Genomic DNA, 20,241 nt, shown 5'->3' with positions numbered 1-20,241 from the left:
CCCCTGAAAACATCACACCTCTGAAGTAACACATTGTGATTCGTGTACAAACAACACACAATTATTGTAGATTCTTCAAAGCCTCCTTATATTCAACACTTGGGTAGGTGTGGGTAGTGTTTCACTTACCTTCTAAACTCACCAAGTACTTGCTCAATCCTGAGGTTTTTAGAAAAGAACATCCCAGATTAAATAAGGAGGAGATACAGACATTAAAACTAACCTTTATTACTATGATACAAAACAATATTAATGAAGTTGTTAAAAGTGGTACTTCTTACACACACACACACACACACACACACACACACACACACACACACACACACACACACACACACACACACACACACACACGCACACACACACTCAGCTCATTACAAGTGTATAAAAGTTTAAGTTGTCTGAAAAACTAAAGAAAGAAAAACACAAAAATGTTACAATACAAAAGTTGGAACTTTATTAACACCCAGAAATACAAACTGATGGGTTGATAAATATCAAGAAGACAGTACATTTCACATAAAGACTGTGCATCATTTTAAGATGAAGAAATGCAATATGGGGTCAACCAGAGGATTAATAATCAAAATTAAGATATTCTGATATTAATACTGCACCGCCTCGAATCTCACTATAAGTTACATCTGTTGAACTGACTTCTTGCTAGCATTTCCAAGGAAGTCAAGATGAAAAAAAATGAAACCTAAAAACAGAGGGTCCAATACATTTAACAGGAATTTGTCAAAAAGAACAACAAAAGTACTGACTGTTAATTTTTTATTTTTGACCCTGTGACTCAGTTATTAGTTTGAAAATAAACGTTTGTATGTCTTCATAAAATACTGTAAAGCTTTTGACTCTTAGGGAGTCAGGAGCTACATGACAGATATTATTTTTAATGACTTGGATATTTGCTGTTTACCAACCGTAAGTCTGCACAACAGAAATATTGTTCTGAAACACATTAAAATACACAAGTGAAAGATGATATCTGTAATTAGAGCTGCCACGATTAGTCGAAGAATCACGATTACGTTGACTATCAAAATCGTCGATGACTAATTTAATAGTCAGCGCGTCGTTTGAAGCTTTGTAAGATCACAAAGGACGCAGGAATAAGTAGTAGGATTTAAGAGTGTAATAACAGACTGAAACAGAAGATGGCAGCACTGCATGTACAAGGATGCCAGCTGCCATTAAACCCCGAAGAAGAAGATGTGTCCCAGAATTCATAGCGCAGCCCAGCTGAGTTTCCAACGATGGCGGCAGCAAGTTAGTTTTAATATTACTCTTATTATTCTTTATGGGTCACAAAATAAACGTTTAACATATTTTCAGGCGAGGCTGTAACTGTGTAAACCTCAAATATCTGCTCGGTTTATCAAGACACCACATATTTTCCTGAGTAAATCGGTTTGGCTGAGATTAAAGTTATAGTTTCTGTAAGCAAAGCAAAACAGTTTATGTGAAAAACTGTAAAATATAATTTCAGTGTTCTTTTTACATTTCATAAGAGTAAAATCCTTGTAGGAGTAAATGTATCCAAGCTTCTGACAGATGTGACAGATGTTTAACTTATTGTTGTTTACTTGTAGTGTACAATAAATAATCAAAAACACAGGATTATTCTGCAATGCTTCATTACTCATTAATGTTACAAATGTTGAAAGGTAAAAGTGTTCAATAAAATCCTAAATATTGCAAAATGCTGCAAGAACTCAGTTCTTCTTTCGCTGCTTTAGGACACATCCCATTATATTGACTACTGTACACACACTACTTAATATTTAAGATACAAAAAATACTGGTTTCTGTGCATGCATCTGCAGTGAAGGTGTGTGTTGTTTTGCCATGCAGCTTTTACTTACTTAGGCGCAATCAAGCACTCTTCTTCATTTTGCCTACCATGAAGTCAAGCCAAAAAAACAAGAAAAGAAAAAAGATTTTTCTGGTATGAAGTATAACAGTTCCCTGAACTACCTCTGATAGTGTCCTCATCGTGATAATATTCCCTTTATTTATGATTAGTAATCTTTATCTTCAGAGGTGTGGGTGACAGTTTTAGTGTTTGCTTTAAAAAACAAAAAACAACAAAAACTCAAAACAAAAACTTGATGGAATATTTCTCTGGACAAGAGGTCCTTGGATCGCCTCTCCGTTGTCTTTGTTGAACGCAATGAAGGCAGTGAAAAAACTGCTCACTCCTGATTGGACACTGAGCTGCACCACCTTCTCCTTCACTCCTCCACTGTGGCTTCTCAGGAAGTCCTGCATTTGGGTCCTGTTATTCACTCAAACCTGACAATAACACATCACCCTGTTTTATCCACAACTGTAAATTTTTGGAGACATCCTGTTACATTTACTGAGATCAGCAACAGACTTTCTGAATTCAAACCTCAATAAAAATGTGAAAATGACTCAGCTTTTCCTTCTTTTGTTTTTACAGCATTATGGACTATAAGTTAAAGCAATTAATGATGCAGTGAATGGTGGTCAAAGGGTTGATCTTTACACAGAGCACGTCTGTCCCTTTTTATTAGCCCATTACAATTATTCCCCCATCACTTTAAAAAGGCAACAAAACATGCATGTAACATTTCTTCAGAGATGTAATTCAGTTTTAATTATATAGCGCCAAATCAACACAACAGTCACTTCAAGGTGCTTTATATTGTAAGGTAAATACACTAAGTAATACAGAAAAAAAAACCCAACAATTGAATGATCCTCTTTGAGCAAGTACCTGGCAACAGTGGGAAATAAAAACTCCCCTTTAACAGGAAGAAACCTCTGGGAGATCAAGGCTCAGGAAGGGGCAGCCATTTGCCACAACTGGTTAAGGGAGAGGGGAGCAGGACAAAAGAAACACACTGTGGAAGAGAGACAAGTTAGTGTCACAATCTAAATGTTGAAGTTGGTCGACATTTTCAGATCAGACTTATGGTCTTTAAGCCAAGTTTAAAATTTGTTTTGAATGTCCTTGGTGTAGTTATTGATGTCATTTCTTTTTATGACAATCTGTTCTTAAATTGTGTTTTATTTCTCACAAAAGTGAAAAGATTATGGAAGAAAGTCGAGCCAAAGAACAGAGTTGGCTCTTAGACTTCGAGTATAGGAGGCCCTCAGCAGAACTTTTAAAGAGAATAAGAAACACAGAAAACCTTAGATAAGGAGGTGTGCTCTGACAGTGCAGCGCAGCACCCAGAAAGCTATTTGGCATTGGCAGAGAAGACTTAGGAAGTTATTCAGGAGCAAAACCCTGGTACTCAACTTTGCTGCTCAAACCTCAAATATATTGATACTTTTACGCCAATATACAATTTATTTCCAAAATTGTTACAACAAAGAAATAAAAAACCAAACATAGATTTCATAACTTTTTATGCTAATTATTATTTCAATCACTACAAAACAGGCAGTTTTTGAAAATTCAGATGTAACTCTAACTACAGTCATGAATAAGCGAACATGAATGAAGACTATGTGCTGTCTTAAGACGTTCAAGCAGGGCTCTAGAGTGCGACCAATTTGGTCGCAAATACGACCAAATTTTTCAGTGGTGCGACTAAAAAGAAATATTTGGTTGCACCTGTGCGACCAACTGTTCGGGTAGCAAAAAAAAAACAAAAATCTGCAACCTTCCCTGTGGTCAACAACAGACACACATTTTGCCCCTATCGTGGACTAAACCAATCAGAGATAGTAAGGGGCGGGACCTCTCTGATTCGCCGTGGTCCAGATGAAGGTGCAGGTGGAAGTGGGAGGTGAGTAGCTTGAATGAGGTAGAGGGAGGTCATGCACTTAAATTAACACACAGACATAGCCTGTCTGGGTAAACTGTTTGCAAGTGTTGTTTAAGTCTAACAAGTAGAATAAATAGATGTATCTGGAGGAACTGAGAGAGGAACTGTTCTGTTTTAGAATATGGCCGATGTTGTTTTTATCTGGGGTGACGTATATTGTTGGTCATCATATGTATAAAATGATCCATCTTAACTGTTGTAAGGAAGTTCGATGCTGTTTGGGTGATCGTGCTCGACTTCCCCCCATATGTTTTCTAATTAAATCCTGTTTTGACGCATCTGAATGAGACTCTGCAGTCGTTTGTCTCTCTCCTCAAAAACGAACAGGTGACATCAACAACAGACACACATTTTGCCCCTATCGTGGACTAAACCAATCAGAGATAGTAAGGGGCGGGACCTCTCTGATTCGCCGTGGTCCAGATGAAAGTGCAGGTGGAAATGGGAAGTGAGTAGCTTGAATAAAGCGATATCAATTCATTAAATCCTGAATGACTTTTAAATATAACTGTGTTTTGCCAGAAACGCCAGATTCTCAGATTAAAGCTCACAAAACCATTTCAACAACAACCAAACAGCAAATGAGAGCAAGTACACGGATTCCACACAAAGACGTAAACACAGAGCGGACCCGACGCATCAGAATCAGCTTTGTCTTTCTCGGCTTTCTCACCCGACGGCCTTAGACGGACACGCTGTCGGAGCTCAGCGATTCTGATGCGTCCGGTCTGTGATTACATCTTTTTGCGCTGATTCTGAGCTGCAGGTTTTGATTCTTTCAACCAAAATTCATCGAGCCAGCAGCAAAAGAAGCAGCAAACTGCGCTTCACATTTGATCAATGTCATCATGAATTTTGCTGTTTTGCTTCCACGACTATTAAAATCACACTTCATGCACAGCTAGCTCTCTCTCTATCTCTCTCTGTACTTCAAGAACAGTTTCCCGTCTCCAATCTCTGTTTTCTGTATTATTCATTCGCTTATTACCCACCAGTCTACCGTTGTTTACAGCACTGCTGTCTTTTTTTCACTTAAATGACCTCGGACAAGAAAGCCTATTTTTTTTGTTGTTCAATACTGAAGAAATTTAAACTTTATATGCAGAAAATTGTAGAATATTTTTAAGGTTATCTGCTATAAAAAGCCAGACCAGGAAAATCTCCTTCATGTTTTTCTGTGTTTTATTCTCAGTTACTTTCACACAAAGGCATCTGCTGTGATGTTCACAATTCTGATGAAGTCAGTACTGATAAATGATCAGAATTATAATATTTCTGACTGTCTGAGGCTAAGTTGAATCGAATTGGGACTTTGAGAACTGGAATCGAAGGGATTATAGAAATCAGTGATGATACCCAGCCCTAGTGAGCAGCCTAGGCACGACAGAAGTGGATGTAGCTGTAATAAGAAAATTACTATTGATAACTTTTCTGTTAGGTTAAGGCCTGATCCTTCTGAAATTCATAGCCAGTGCTCTGACACGGTGTCATCAATCTTTGAATGCTGAAAAAGCACAGTGTATCCAGAAAAACACATAATATTATATAAATTATTATAAAATTTGTGTGCGCCTAACTTTTGTGCCGTAGAAAACACAACAATGATATAAAACAGCTCTGTATCAAAGGCAGTGTGGAGTAAGCAGACCTGCTTCTGTTCACTCTGAAGATGAAGCTACTTTAAGAAAACCCTCAGAGTCCCAGAGCTTCTTTCTTCACGCTGCAACCCAGCAGGACATTTCCAGCATCCACACACTCTGACACACACGGTGCTAAAAACACAAAACAGATATTAAAATAATGATTGTGGGAGAAAAGCTGTAGAATGAAACAGTTTTTTAAAGCTGTTATTTTATCTGTTACAATCATTGCTAGTACCATTGTGAGCACAGAGCCACGAGGCAGCCTTCATAGCCAGAAGCTCCCACTCGTCCTTTGCATCCATCTTGAAACCATGAAGCCAGATCAGAGCCAGAATGGTGGCCCACACTTCACTGCTGGTCTAATTCCCCAAATCAAAATCAATCAAATAAAACAGACAGAACACACATTTTACTTTCTACAACCAGTAATATTACATATGTTTGTGTACTTCTTTGTCACACGGGGTCACCAAGGTGGGCAGCTCTGCATATTTGATTTGGCAGATTATTACACTGGATGCTCTTCCTGATGAAATCCCAAACTGTGATGTCATAAATGCTCTAAAATAATGTGCTGACATGTTTTTACAACAACTGATGAGGAAAATAATTTCTGCTGCCGTGTGGTTTCTGGATAATATCAGACGCTGGTACAGCTCAGTGGGAGGTTAGGAGTGTGATTACCACCAGTGTTTTAGCTTCTGATATGCAGATGTTTATTCTCAGGCTGTGAGGCAGGCCTACGTTTAGTTTGACTTCATTTTATTTGTTTTATGGTGTGTTTTTAATTATATCATGTGTTTTTGTTCAAATTATAGAATCAAATCTGTTTTATCTCACATCATCATTTTGTGTTAATATTTAAATTGACAGCAGTGCATCTTTTCAGGCTTTGACTTTTCCACCTCCTCGTTGGTCTGTCCCAGTGCAGCAGCCAGAGCTGGATCAAGCAGCCAGCAGCCAGACGCCTCCTGCAGGGAGACTAACTGCAGCAAAGGGTCTCTGGGTGGCTGCTCAGGCACAGCAGCTGGAAAATCTAAGATGCAATAAAAACAAAACCCGATTATGGTGCTAGATGACAAACAGAACTCTACATGATAACTCAGTGCATAAAACACCGCACTGTAAACTATGCAACAGATAAATATTATGTTTTTCACTTGAAAATTACATCTTAAAAATGTAATCATTACATAAGAGCTCCACATCAAACACATTAATCACATCATCTTTGTAGTGAAATAGCTGATGACTCATTAAACGTTTCCATGCAATTTATCCACAGTGAAAAATATTCACTTTGCTGGATCTGAAAATCACGATTTCCGAGATCAGACGAGATCGGGCGTGTTCAGGGTGGTGTGGCCGTAAGCGTAGACATTGAGGGCTAGCAGGAGGGACTATGCGCTTACCTGCTGCTCTCTGGCAGGTAGCTCCATGCCCTCCTGGGTTTTAAATGCACCTTAGAACACACATGCATCAACACTACAATGAGCGGGTGGAGGGAGGTTTGGAGTCTTCTCTCACCCCCGTTCTCTGCGGCCCGCTGGAGCGGGGGGGCTAGGAGGAGGAGTTGGCCGTCCGACTGCGGTCTGGAGTGTGGGGCCTCCCTGCTGCTGCGGAGTCGGGGCGGTCTGCCTCTCCCCACCGCAGGGAAAAGGGTAACACCACCTGGGTCTGGGTGCAGTTCCCCCCTTCAGGGGCAAGGGTACCTAGACCCGGTTTGTAGAGTACGCTTGGGGAGTGTGATCGTGTGTACAGCGTCTCTTTATGTCTGTCTCCACGTTGGTTGAGTGTGGAGTAAGTGTATATGAGAGCATGAGGGTGGGAATGGATGTTTGTATCTGTGTGTGCCTGTATGTCTGTCTATATGTCAGGTTGGGTGTCAGGCGCCACCTCTCTGGGGACATCTCAGGCCCTCCAAGGTTTGGAGGCCTATCTCCCCCCACCACCACTTCCCCTGCCAGTGGCGGACTCCCTCAGACATCAGTGCGTTGGTGGTTCTTTGTGTCTGGGGATGGGCGTCCAGGTACACACCGGCTCACTCCTTGGCGGCCGCTTATCGGGGCCTCTGGATGTCTGGAGTTTTGATCTCCTCCATACCTGCTTCATGCCCTGAAGGACGGGGCTGTGGCCCCCCCACACCCTCTAGCAGATCATTACATCAAGGAACTTTTTAAAAAAACAAGCGCGTCCATGCTCACAGGTGTACACACGGGTGATCACACCCACAAACTACACCCTTTTTGGCTCCTACCTCAAAGCACACTGTGTTCTGCTGATCTTACGTGCTGCACAATAATGTTTAATATTTAGTATTTACTGTCATATTCCCATATATCATTGTGATGTTGTTTATTCTATTACTCTTGTTCTCTTCTGCTTGTTTTCTTTTGTCTTTCTCAACAGGTGATCGATAGATGCATTTTCTTTTCTTTTTCTGCCCATTCTGTTGGGTTTTGTTTTTTGCCCTTCTCCCCTGTCCCTCTTCTCAGCTGTTTCTCTTTCTTTCTCCCCTTCTTTCCCCCAGTCAAGTCTGTCCCGTATTCAGCAAGTGAAAATAAAATAAACAATAAAAGGTGAATCAAATGGACCATTACGGCAAGGCTGGGATGGTCAATTTGGTAAAGTAAATCCGTTGGGCATCTTTCTTTGCCTTTAGACAATAATTCTGATGGCAAAAGAGCCAAACGGGACAGGCAAGAAAAGAAAAAAAAGAAAATCACGTGTTCATTTCATTAGACACTAGCAATACTATTAAACTGGACCTTATCATTCTCATATAGCACTAAATGTGAAACTGAGTCATATCATAACAATCTATATATGTAATATGTGTTTGCCTGAATCTTCCAGCACAAACAGAAAGAGGAGCTGTTGTCTGAGTATCAATGCAAATACACACCAGAAATCGTTCAGTAAAGACAAATTTAATAAATGAAATCTGGTGAGAGGGCCTTTGATGTTTCTCTTTGGATCATCCTTCCATCCATTTCTTCAGCTTATCCAATTCAAGATTGGAGCCATCCCAGCTGTTATGGGGCCAGAGGCAGGAGTACAACCTGGACAGGTCAGTCTAACACAGAGAAACAGACAACTATTCACACTCACATTCAACCTAACTGCATCTCTCTGGACTGTGGGATGAAGCTGGAGTACCTGGAGGGAACCACAAAGGCGCCAGGACTGTCTTGCTCTCAGGTGACGGCCGTTCACGCTGCTCTGAAGACCCTCAGTTGTCTTTGGATCATCCTGTTGTTTGTCTCCCAGTGTCGTTGCTGCTCTTCTCCTTTCAAAGACAAACACCAAATAACACCAAATGAGAGTGAATCACTTCAGAACAACGGGAACACTCCTGGTTATTGTGAGCAAACGTCATAACAAGATGAATATATTTACCATTTTACTGAGGGAACATCTTCTGTGTGGAGTTTCTTCTCATCTTGGCTCTTTTTCCTGACATTTAGAAACAAGAGGCAGAAAAGAAAGAATAAAAGTTAAAACCTCAACGATTTTTTAATGTTTGGGATATTTTAGAAACAACCGTAAACACTATTTACTACTTACCACTTTGTTCATTCTTGCTGACGTTCACTCTCCTCATCTTCTCTCTAAAGGACAAATGACAGTAAAGAGGGAATCGTTTTAGTAACTTTATCAACCAGGTGAGCAGAATTTTAGATATTTATCAATATTCTGATTAAAAGCAGAGTGAATACTTATCTTTTTACGAGAAAGGGTTCAATCCGTCCTGTCTTAGGTCTTAATGTCACCTTGTCTCCTCTCTGTTTTCTCTGAAAAACAAAAGACAAATGGGAAGAAAAAAATTAGTAAATGATTTCAGCAACTAGAGGAAGTGTTCACTGAGGAGGAGCTGTCATAATAATATAAAATCAATATGTACTTATCTTTTTTTTAATGAGTTTACAGAGCACGCTGGCTTCGCTCCTCCCTCCGCTCCTCTCTGAAAGTTACCTGGATAAAGGATAATAACAATTAATAGCATCATCAAAACAGACAAACCTGAAAGAATTGCTGATCAGAGTTGTGACAGAGTCGCAGGTTAGATGGATGTATACTTATCTTTCACAATGAGAGCGTTTGCATCTTCCTTTAGAGAGAAGATGAGGAGAGTGAACGTCAGCAAGAATGAACAAAGTGGTAAGTAGTAAATAGTGTTTACGGTTGTTTCTAAAATATCCCAAACATTAAAAAATCGTTGAGGTTTTAACTTTTATTCTTTCTTTTCTGCCTCTTGTTTCTAAATGTCAGGAAAAAGAGCCAAGATGAGAAGAAACTCCACACAGAAGATGTTCCCTCAGTAAAATGGTAAATATATGTGTACTTTGTACTTTAAATGTGTAAAATGAGTTCTTATCTTTTTTTTGTGAGAGGGCCTTTAATGTTTCTCTTTGGATCATCCTTCCATCCATTTCTTCAGCTTATCCAATTCAAGATTGGAGCCATCCCAGCTGTTATGGGGCCAGAGGCAGGAGTACAACCTGGACAGGTCAGTCTAACACAGAGAAACAGACAACTATTCACACTCACATTCAACCTAACTGCATCTCTCTGGACTGTGGGATGAAGCTGGAGTACCTGGAGGGAACCACAAAGGCGCCAGGACTGTCTTGCTCTCAGGTGACGGCCGTTCACGCTGCTCTGAAGACCCTCAGTTGTCTTTGGATGAAATAACACCAAATGAGAGTAAATCACTTCAGAAACACAGGAACACTCCTGGTTATTGTGAGCAAACGTCATAACAAGATGAATATATTTACCATTTTACTGAGGGAACATCTTCTGTGTGGAGTTTCTTCGCAGCGTGACTCTTTTTCCTGACTTTTAGAAACAAGAGGCAGAAAAGAAAGAATAAAAGTTAAAACCTCGACGATTTTCAAATATTTTAGGACATTATTTTAGAAACAACCTTAAGCACTATTTACTACTTACCACTTTGTTCAGGCTTGCTGACGTTCGACATGCTTCACTGTATATTATAATCTCAAGCGCTTCCTTGCTGGACTCGGGCTCCGGATGCTGCTCTCTTCCTCCGGAGCCTTCCTCTTAGCACGCTTTGCCGACATATTTAGAAAACGGCAGAGCACCGAAGTGAGAACTCTGCCGTCCGCGCTGTAGTCTGTTATTCTCCAGCGGTTCGTCATCTCAGTGTCCTCTGTTCGGTAAACAGTGGAGATGACTCTGGTGACGAGGAGGCCGTCGACAGTCAAGGTGCCGACACGGTTCCTCCGATCTGCCTTCAGCACAGCAAGATCCGCTTTCTCTGGAAGAACTGGAGTCAGGAAGCGTGGATGAGAGCTGGAGCCCGCAGGCGGCAGCATCATGCCAGCTGGTGAGTCCGTAGGAGGAGAAGGAGTGGTGTTCTCTCTCTGGCTCTGCCTCACATGGACAAATGGTGTCGTCACCTGGTCCCGATGGAACAATCCTTTAAAAGGTATGTAAGGAAAGTCCTTGGACCCCGTCACCAGGTTATGGTAAAGAGTGAGGACCAGGTGGGACATGGAGTCCAGTTGGCTGCTGCTCAGTTCACGGTTCCTCAAGTTAATGACGACCATCTGAGGAGCAGTGATTGGACTCACCAGCTCAGCTACGAGAAAGCAAAGCATGCGTGTACGTTAATCATGTGATCACACAAACTAAAGCCTGAATTTAAATTGTCCAGACATGGCTTTACATCATCATAAGCTCTTCCACACACAAACAGTAAGAAGCTCCCAGCAGAACTCATTGTTTATGAAAACCTTCACCTTTTTTGGTAAAAGTTTTCATGCAGTGTAAGGCTGCATGGACTTTCACTGAGGTTTTAATACGCATTCACATTAAGGAGTAATATCTTCATATTAGTTGAGCATCGATATTTTGAGAAGAAAGCAGCTACATTTAGGTGAGAAACCTCCCACCTCCTTATTGCAGGCACACACTGTTTCAATCTCAAACTCATCCAGCGACTCTGTGAACTTTTAAAACTCCATTCTCCAGCTTTATAAAATTCACAATCTATGAAACTTTCACGTATAACTCAGCGCCAGCAGCCCAAACATGTCAACTCAAACCCTCTACATGCAAAAACGGCCGCGCGCTGACGTCAGCGTCCTCCAATGCCTTACGTCGTTTCCAGGGCGCGTGCATTCAATTGTTTTTTTTTCCAGCGATTTAAAAAAAAACATGGCGCCATCTTTATAGTGTACTGGCACATGTTAAAATTGATGTTACTCAAGTATGAAACATCTCATCCTAAACGTTAACACTCATGAAGTCCTACTTCCAAACAATAAAAGACAAAAATCTAAGTTGTATTTGTTTGCTAGCACTCTGACATATTAGCCTGCTGTACTCACCATAGCGTTGATCTAACACCTCGTCAATGAAAAGGGAGAACAGGTGCATCTCGCGACTGAAGTTTGTAGAAGTCATTTTGCAAATCCTTCTTGAAGATTTTCAAACGTTGGCTGTAGTTTGAAAAATCCGAGTTTTCACAGCACTAGTGGGAAAAAGCTCCTGTTTGCGCTCAAACGTGAAACCCGAATTCCAATTTTGCCTCCTGCTTTTATACCTGCACTCAAACACGTCATCATCACCATGACTCCCAGTGCCACCGAAAATCAATTTTATTTATTTAAAATAAAGTTCGTCTAATTATCATAGCTTTTTCAAAAATATATATATTTCTCATTTTATTTTACTGTTTTATTCATCCTTTATAAAAAATATGTTGCCAAACTTTGTCGTTTTAATTCTTTAAAAAAATCATTAATTCACCAGTTTACAAAAATGAAGATCGATATCTGAAATTTAAATTAATAAATAAATAATTACAATTGATAATGGATTTTTAGCATTAAAGAATAGTTTTTCAATGCGCTTTAAATGTTATCAGAGCCGATATTGTGCCAAAAAGTGATCGCAGTCCAAAAAGTGATTTACGGTATTGAAACGTTTGTTTGTGTCATGACATTTGTAAACAGTTGATGTTTAAGGTGCAGTTCACGTGGAAGCCAGAGGAGGGTGGTGTTGTGCGCATAATACAAAGTGATGGCGAAACCTAAAAGACGGTGTCATGTCTGCTCCCTGAAGCAATCTCATAACAGTTTCAATCTATTTCAAGCCAGTTAGCACATTTCTGTTATGAAGTTTAATAATTTTTGGCAGTAAACTTTTAAATCCTTTTATTATGAATATCACGTTTTCAGATTTTCAAGAGAGACCAGACCAATAGGGCAGCAGAAATCATAAAAATAAATAAATAAATAAGAGTTTTATAAAGATTAAAACAGTAAAAAAAAAGAGAGAGACTGGAATGATTATGATGTATAACACAGAATATGTACAATAACAGAGTTATAAACACGAAAACACGTGATACTTTTTATTTCATCTATAACCTCTGTGTAAATTTTGTTGATTGCAAAGTGTTTATGAATATGTTTTTAAAAGCTGGTTATCTGACTGTCAGTTAATAGCAATTAAAAAGAAAGCTGATTTTTATTATTCCTAAATGGAAAAAGTCCATTATGAATTTTTGTTATGAATTTCATTTATCAATCCACCTCCTCACTGCTCTTTCCCGGTGCAGCAGCCAGAGCTGGATCAAGCAGCCAGATGGCTTCTGGAGGAAGACTAACTGCAACAAAGGGTCTCTGGGAGGCTGCTCAGGCACAGCAGCTGAAAAATCAAAGATGAAATAAAAACTGGACCTGATCATGGTGCTGCATGAGACAAAAAGTCTAGATGATAAACCAGTGTATGAATTGGTAACACTGCTTATGATGATCATGTTTAGATGGAAACTAGCGAGCTAACTTACTGCAAACCTCTAACTCAGTTAAATTGAATAAACTCTGTTTTCTTGGATGCCTGGATGTTAAACTTAATTGTTAAACCCGGTAAAACAGCAACGCTGATCATTTTATTAAAGATGAAAGAAGTTAGACCGTTTTTAGCTCTCAGTGATCCCTCAGTGTTCGTTTGACTTTGGGACCTGAAATATGGCAGCTTTTCACTTACACATTTTTGAACCACTCATTCATAGAAATAGTTTCCAGTCAAAGATCTGGACAGATCCACCAAGTTCACAGTAGTTTTTCAATTTTCTGCAGCGCAGAAAAAAAAACCCTGAAAACATCACTCCTCTGAAGTAACACATTGTGATTCATGTACAAACAACACACAATTATTGTAGATTCTTCAAAGCCTCCTTATATTCAACACTTGGGCAGGTGGTGTTATACATGCCCTCACAGCACCGGCACATCAATCACCCTATTTTCACCTTGTCACCTTCATTAAGCTGCTCTCTTTCTACAGAAGGCCCACCGCATGCATGGGGGGGGGAGGGGGATACCGTGGGCCAGGGCTGTGGCATCTAACGTCTGGTTGTCAGTGTCCTTTGGAAAAGCAAGTGATTGTCCTAAAATCAGATGTTCCAGCAGATTGATCTAGTTTGCCAACAACATGAGAGGCTGCTCCTACCTGTCCTGGTGAGCTGGGCATAAATCAGTGACCTCTGACCCTGGAAAAGTGTTGTGATTAGTGGAGAGAGGACAGTGACAGACACTTCCTTTGGTAAATCCAATATGACTGAGATGTCGACCACAGTCAGCTGCAGAGCAAACTGCAGCGACTGCATCACCTGAAAAATAATGAAAAACCCTGAAAAAATATACATTTATGTTTTTGGAATTTATGTCTTCTGTTCAAATACTAATATCATCTTGCCTTTTCATGATAATTGTTATGACTCATTGTCTTACTTTTGGTTGCATCCTGTCAGTCCCTGTGATGAACTGAGCGTGACCTCCTCCTTGGCCATCCCATTGATGAGAGCAGAGCTGGCCCCTTCCCCAATCCCAAAAGAGAAACACCTGCAATACAACAGCTGTTTTTAAGACACACAGGTTTGGTACGCAGAGAACCTGAATTCTCAATCACTTCTTTGGTGCTCCCCACCTCTCCATCAGTAAAGACAAACAGCAAGAGAGGAGAGTTTTTTCACCTACACAAGCAAAAGCTCAACTCTTTGGCAGGTATACAAGTATGCTTTCAGTAATCTGTTTTAGCAAGTAAATCAAACATAACCTGGAGTTTTGCAGAAGCATCCAAAGGCAACATGGTGTTTTACAGTGATATCACTTTAAGTCACTGAGATCACATGAATACAACTCACGGGAAGATGTGTTCACAACGAGACCCCAAACTGTAAAATGTTTGAATAGCAGCCCATTGGTAAACTCTTCAACAGGAGCAGAGGACTGTCCTGAAGGGAAGAGGGAAAGATGGTGAGGCCACTGTGTGAGAGGAACGATTTGAGGAAATATTTTGTAACTCTAACACCACTTTATGAATACTCTGGCACTGCTGGTGCGAGTATTACTCATATTTTCAGATTGATTCACTACCAACACAAACTCTCCACATGAAGCCATTGAACACATCAGAGACATGAAAAGGACAGAAAAATGTCAAGTTTACAGTTTCTAATATATTCCAATACAATTAAATTCCAGGTTGAAGAACTGGGATCTTGAATTTTTATTTGCAAACTAATGACTTCACTTATTTTTCACTCACCCGGCTCAGCAGAGGCCTGTCCTGCCTCCACCACAGCAGTGGGCTGGTGGGCGTCTTTGTAATAAATCAGCAGTTCAACATCTCTGTCAAACTTGTGTCCTGCAGCCAGCTTGACCTGCACACCACAAACACATTCATATTTATTCATCAGTAACAAGTAACAACCACACGCAGCAGACACATCAGCACTCTACCTACCGTGGCCTGGGTTTGATCAGTGTTGAGGTACTGCAGAGGGTCCAGGGAGCAGTTGGACTCTACTTTATGGATTGGACGAGGAGAGGAGACAGAAGAAACATCACTGGACAACCAAAACTATTTTACAGCTATTTTAGTTTAAAACCATAAAAAGTGACAGAAAAGGAATATGTTTGTTTTTGTAAATATGCTCTTGACGTTTATGATCTATGGATGGTATAATGACAAATATCAGTATAATGAGGAAAACATCATTTTTGCCTCTCTTTTTTTAAAACAAACCTTTAAAGTGATATAAGATTTTATGTCAGCGAGAGTTAGTGAGTGTTAAGTAATTATAAACCTCTTTATGATCTAACTTTTTGGAAAAAATAAGGGAAACTCCACATAACATTTTCTTAATTAGTTAAAACCATTTACTGATATAAAGTCATGACGTTTGGCCAGCTTGAAGATGGAGAGAAAGACGGACACTCTTTTTTTATTAATCCTTTATTTATCCAGGTAAAAAAAATCTCATTGCGATTAAAAATCTCATTTCCAAGAGAGACCTGGCATCATGGCAACAAAAGTCACATACCACATAACATTTAAAACAAATACAATATCCCATACCAACATGTGTAAAATATACAATAACACATTAAAAACAATCACACTGAGTAAAAGAGCTGTTCTCTCGTTCCTTTAAGACAGACTTAAACTCTCCCAAGGTAACCAATTCTAATAATTTGAGTTCCTTCTGCAGATTATTCCAGGAAGCAGGGGCAGCGTATTTAAAACCTTTTTCCCCAAATTCTGTTCTGATTTTTGGGACAATCAATTGTATGATTTTGTTCGAACGAAGGCTGTATTGGTTGTGGTCTTTCTCGAATTGATGAGATTCTAGATTGGTTTTGGTGTTTCTGTGTGAAATCAGTAAAAACATGAACATAATCGCCATCTAGTGGCAGAGAAAAGGAATTAAAACACTTTGTGAATGAGCTGCCACAGCAGTGGTCCAATCTTCTACTGTGTTAGGAGTATTCAGACAATTTTGACATACTTTTTTTCCACAATGGTAAAACCAATATTAGGTACATAATTCATGACAAATAAACATGTAAAAGGGGTTGATGATATAAAACAGCTCTGTATCAAAGGCAGTGTGGAGTAAGCAGACCTGCTTCTGTTCACTCTGAAGATGAAGCTACTTTAAGAAAACCCTCAGAGTCCCAGAGCTTCTTTCTTCACGCTGCAGCCCAGCAGAACATTTCCAGCATCCACACACTCGACTTGATTTGGCAGATTATTACACTGGATGCTCTTCCTGATGAAATCCCAAACTGTGATATCATAAATGCTCTAAAATAATGTGCTGACATGTTTTTACAACAACTGATGAGGAAAATAATTTCTGCTGCCGTGTGGTTTCTGGATAATATCAGACGCTGGTGCAGCTCAGTGGGAGGTTAGGAGTGTGATTACCACCAGTGTTTTTGCTTCTGATATGCAGATGTTTATTCTCAGGCTGTGAGGCAGGCCTACGTTTAGTTTGACTTCATTTTATTTGTTTTATGGTGTGTTTTTAATTATATCATGTGTTTTTGTTCAAATTATAGAATCAAATCTGTTTTATCTCACATCATCATTTTGTGTTAATATTTAAATTGACAGCAGTGCATCTTTTCAGGCTTTGACTTTTCCACCTCCTTGTTGCTTCCTCCATGGAAGACATGCCAGTGGGATTAAGGAGGTCCTTGAAGCATTCCTTCCACCACCCGACAGTGTTCTCATTCGAAGTCAGCAGCACTCCACCCTCACTATGCACAGTGCAGGTAGATCACCTCTTTCCCCTCCTGAGTCGCCAAACGGGTGGCCATAATCTTTAGGCGGTATGGTTCAGTGGTTACCACCACAACAGGCACCAACCACCCTGCACCCGCAGCTCTGATGATTTGAAATGGAGTCCCTCAAGTCTCGCAAATGAAAAATATGCACATATTCTTGTTGGACAGAAAAATCTACTGATATTTTTGTTTTAGTAGTACAACTTTGCTTAGTCCAGGTTGAAAATAAAATGAAAGAGCATAATTTTTCCAAAATTATAGAGCCTCATTCATTTTGATGTCTGAAAACTTCAGGGAGTTTTCTTGGTTTTTGAGATGGCATCAGATTTCAGTGCGTGAAAAAATAACATGCCTGAAAGTGGGTTGACAGAGCATTTTTCAAAGGAACTTATTTTGAGTAGTATTTATTATTTGAACCTAAAATTTCACAGCACTCATCATATGTGCCCACATTTTGTATCTTAACATTTTTTATGAAAATGATGGATGGTTGAGCAGAAGACCCGTGTTGATTACAAATGGAATGATCCATAAGTTAACTAAGCTGGACTTGGTTTTACTGACAGTTTGAAGTTACTGTTTAACAAGCAGCTAGTAACTTGGGTAGTAAAAACAAAAACTACCCATCAGCTTAAGAAATTACTGAGCTGTGCTTAAGTTAACACTGAAGCTGGCTCCCTAGACTTCAATGTTGTGGTATTTGTTTTGGTAAAAGAACATGATCCTAAAATAGTTTTAACAGGAGTTATAGTGAAGAGAGGCTGCAGCTTAGCAGAAATCCCCCATAATCACTTTGATAGACTGTATAAATGATCATTTATCATTTGCAATTAGCCAATTTGAATTTTATTTATATTCCACTACTTCACAACTGTAGTTGCTTTAAGTCACTTTGCATATTAAGCTAAAGACCCTATAATATTAGAGAAGAAAAACACAACAACCAGATGTTCCCTATGAGCACGCACTTGGCAACATTGGGAGGGAACGACTCTGTTTAAAAGAGAAGAAACCTCCAGCAGAACCAGGTTCAGGGAGGGCAACTATCTGCTGGTTGGGGGTGAGGGGAAAGACAAGGATGCAGAGGGAGTCAAGTATCTGGACTCTGTGTTTCTAACATTTTTAGGGTCGAGCACAAAAACTCGCTTTCGCCTGAAATTAGAAGCAGGAAATTCGAGGTCATCCAGGCCTTGATGTCTTTAAGACATGACTGTACTTTAACTAATTGATTTGTGTTACAAGGCTTCATGGAGACATTGTTAAGAAACCAAATAGAAATCTAAAGATTTTTAACGAGAATCTGGTAAACATAGACAACAGTGCATTTAACTCACTGTAAAACCTCTGTGTTTCTTCCTACTAAACTCTAAAAATGCTTTTTAAAAAAAAATAAAATTATGCAGTATTGCCAGTGACTATATTTTCAAGATTTATCGTGCTATACTTTGTTTCTATCGCACATACTGACAGAGGATGGTGACCTTTAGTCCAGACAGACATGCTGTCTTTACTTAACCCCAGTTATCAGGCTGAAGGAGTCCTGACAGGATCTCGATTTCTTTCTGCTGCTGATGGATTTGCCTCTAAAAGTCAGACAGACTTTGTTTTCTTCTCTAAACAAACACTATGACAGTGTGCAATGTGCAGACAAGTCTGTCATTCTTTACAAAAGCAGGCTCTGAGGACACAAATTAGTTGTTGTTGGTGATGTTCCTGTGTGTGTCAATCTGTTTGTTCTTAGTGTATTTTAGAGTAAAAGTGTCAGATTATTGCACAATAGTGTTTGGACTTGAATTCAAACAAACGGCAGACTGAGATTACTCTGTCATGTCTAATATGTTTGTGGTCAGTAATGATATACTATTAGATGTTATGATACCCCTAATCCAAGAAATAATGATTAGGAAAAAGTGAAACATATTTAAAACTAGACACACAGCATTAGGTTTGGGTATTATTAACTGTTTTCCAGTAAGTACAGTTACGTTTCTGAAAATACTGTTTTAAATTCAACACGTGGAAACTCACAATTCAAAACAGAAGTGTTGTTTGTGTTAAACTGCTTTACCCAGCGTCCTCTGCAGGTCTGAGACTGAAGTGCAGCTGGTTCTCAGAGGGATGACCTGCCAGGCTGTACGTCAGCGTCACACAGCCCTCTGCTGACTCTGAGCTCTGACACAGAATTACAGTGTTAGAAGTCACGTTAATTACTGTCATCAAATACCTAAACAACAACATGAGAGGCTGCTGCTCCTACCTGTCCAGTGAGCTGGGCATAAATCAGTGACCTCTGACCCTGGAAAAGTGTTGTGATTGGTGGAGAGAGGACAGTGACAGACACTTCCTTTGGTAAATCCCATGTGACTGAGATGTCGACCACAGCTGGCTGCAGAGCAAATCGCAGCGACTGCATCACCTGAAAAATAATGAAAAACTCTCCAAATATACACAAACAGCTGGAACAGACATTTCACTCACTGCAGGTCTGATCTCCAATATGTATCTGCTGCTGCTGTAATGTTTAACTTGACCTGTAATTGTGTTTATGTCTTACTTTTGGTTGCATCCTGTCAGTCCCTGTGATGAACTGAGCGTGACCTCCTCCTTCCTTGGCCATCCCATTGATGAGAGCAGAGCTGGCCCCTTCCCCAATCCCAAAAGAGAAACACCTGCAATACAACAGCTTTTGCTGAGTACACAGAGGACATGAGTTCTTCTTCACCAAATCGATCACTTCTTTGGTGTTCCCCACCTCTGCATCAGTAAAGACAAACAGCTGGAGAGGAGAGTTTACACACACTTTTTCATGTATGTATGCTGTCAGTAAAGTGTTTTAACAAGTTAAAAAAAGCAAGAGTGAGAGGAACAGTAGGAGCCACTCAACAGATCAACTCATGTATAATTAGCAGATTATATGAGACTGATACAGGGCTTGATTCATGGTCAACTTACAAGTTGGAGTAATGAATGAGAAAAAAAGGAAGGACTAAAGAATGACATCATTAAAGTGTGTGTGTGTGTGTGTGTGTGTGTGTGTGTGTGTGTGTGTGTGTGTGTGTGTGTGTGTGTGTAATGCAGGGTTGGCTGTAAATATGTTTGAGGGGCTCCAGGATCTCTGTTCCTCCAAGATCAGCCTCCATTTGCTCAACTTTCTTCAGAGCCTCCTCACCATAC

At 39.9% G+C, this 20,241-nt stretch overlaps 2 long non-coding RNA genes and 1 pseudogene across 7 annotated transcripts; all 3 read right to left on the bottom strand.

The window, feature by feature from the left end:
- Positions 1 to 2,724: 2,724 nt before the first annotated feature.
- On the bottom strand, positions 2,725 to 6,058 carry LOC309687555. The gene is made up of 3 exons (XR_014270810.1): positions 5,688 to 6,058; positions 5,458 to 5,581; positions 2,725 to 2,876 (listed from the first exon to the last, which is right to left on the bottom strand). It is a non-coding gene; the product is annotated as an uncharacterized lncRNA (long non-coding RNA).
- A 164-nt stretch (positions 6,059 to 6,222) lies between these two features.
- LOC309687551 lies at positions 6,223 to 9,768 on the bottom strand. 5 transcript variants are annotated; one of them, XR_014270798.1, is made up of 7 exons: positions 9,685 to 9,703; positions 9,357 to 9,563; positions 9,020 to 9,244; positions 8,852 to 8,908; positions 8,612 to 8,741; positions 8,358 to 8,528; positions 6,223 to 6,488 (listed from the first exon to the last, which is right to left on the bottom strand). It is a non-coding gene; the product is annotated as an uncharacterized lncRNA (long non-coding RNA). The 5 variants fall into 5 exon arrangements; XR_014270797.1 differs by having other exon boundaries at positions 6,239 to 6,488; positions 9,357 to 9,768; XR_014270800.1 differs by lacking the exons at positions 9,357 to 9,563; positions 9,685 to 9,703 and having other exon boundaries at positions 6,307 to 6,488; positions 9,020 to 9,350.
- A 477-nt stretch (positions 9,769 to 10,245) lies between these two features.
- LOC309687636 lies at positions 10,246 to 19,827 on the bottom strand (annotated as a pseudogene). Its single transcript, XR_014280743.1, has 11 exons — positions 19,820 to 19,827; positions 19,622 to 19,736; positions 19,363 to 19,483; positions 19,136 to 19,198; positions 15,239 to 15,300; positions 15,041 to 15,155; positions 14,603 to 14,726; positions 14,224 to 14,334; positions 13,943 to 14,102; positions 10,406 to 11,060; positions 10,246 to 10,294 (listed from the first exon to the last, which is right to left on the bottom strand). The product of XR_014280743.1 is annotated as an uncharacterized misc_RNA (transcript).
- Between the last annotated feature and the right edge of the window lie 414 nt (positions 19,828 to 20,241).

The sequence above is a fragment of the Aulonocara stuartgranti genome (genome assembly GCF_965226115.1).
Source record: "Aulonocara stuartgranti genome assembly, chromosome: 14".
Classification (NCBI taxonomy): domain Eukaryota; kingdom Metazoa; phylum Chordata; class Actinopteri; order Cichliformes; family Cichlidae; genus Aulonocara; species Aulonocara stuartgranti.
Note: the sequence above shows the minus strand (reverse complement) of the source record. Positions and strands in the feature narration are given on the sequence as shown.